The following is a 730-nucleotide window of genomic DNA, read 5'->3' as shown; positions in this document are numbered from 1 at the left end:
ATGGTAAATGAAATAATGAAAGTTTTCTAGGCAGTTACCGTTACCCATATCTTTCAATTTTGGATAAAGTTGAGTAACTACAAATGCATGCTGCCATGTTTATTCCATGCTAATGGGTAACATTCACAGGGAACAAAACTCGAAACTTTTTGCGACCAGGGGGCCAAACATACCCGTAAAGGACCAAAGTAACCCAACTTACGGTATATTTTGGGTTCTACGCCTAAGTCTGTAAAACGGGGTCCTTGTAGGATCACTTTGTTGTCCATATATCTATCCATCTCTTAAGACCTCTTTTTCTCATGGGGGGAGGTATAAGGTTGAAATTTATTTCAAATACTAACAGGCCAAGAAAATTAGAATTGTACTTTCCAGAAATTGGCAACGGCCTTGCCGCAGTGGCTACACCGGTTCCCGTGAGATCACCGAAGTTAAGCGCTGTCGGGCGTGGTCGGCACTTGGATGGGCGACCATCCACGCCGCCATGCGCTGTTGCCATTTTTCGGGGTACACACAGCCTCGTGAAACCAATTGAGGAGCTACTCGACCGAATTGTGGCGGCTTCGCTCAAGAATATCATCATAACGACCGGGAGAGCGGTGTGCTGACCCCACGCCCCTCCTATCCGCATCCTCCATGAGGATGATACGGCGGTCGGATGGTCCCGGTAGGCCACTCGTGGCCTGAAGATGGAGTGATTTTTTTTTTTTTTACTTTCCAGAAATTAATA

The 730-nt window shown here is 46.3% G+C and overlaps 1 pseudogene; it reads left to right on the top strand.

Annotated features, from left to right (window-relative positions):
* The first annotated feature begins 380 nt into the window (after positions 1 to 380).
* On the top strand, positions 381 to 498 carry LOC126482954 (5S ribosomal RNA; annotated as a pseudogene).
* The last annotated feature ends 232 nt before the right edge of the window (positions 499 to 730 follow it).

The sequence above is a fragment of the Schistocerca serialis genome, chromosome 5 (assembly GCF_023864345.2).
Source record: "Schistocerca serialis cubense isolate TAMUIC-IGC-003099 chromosome 5, iqSchSeri2.2, whole genome shotgun sequence".
Lineage (NCBI taxonomy): Eukaryota > Metazoa > Arthropoda > Insecta > Orthoptera > Acrididae > Schistocerca > Schistocerca serialis.
This window is presented reverse-complemented; position numbering and strand designations above follow the sequence as displayed.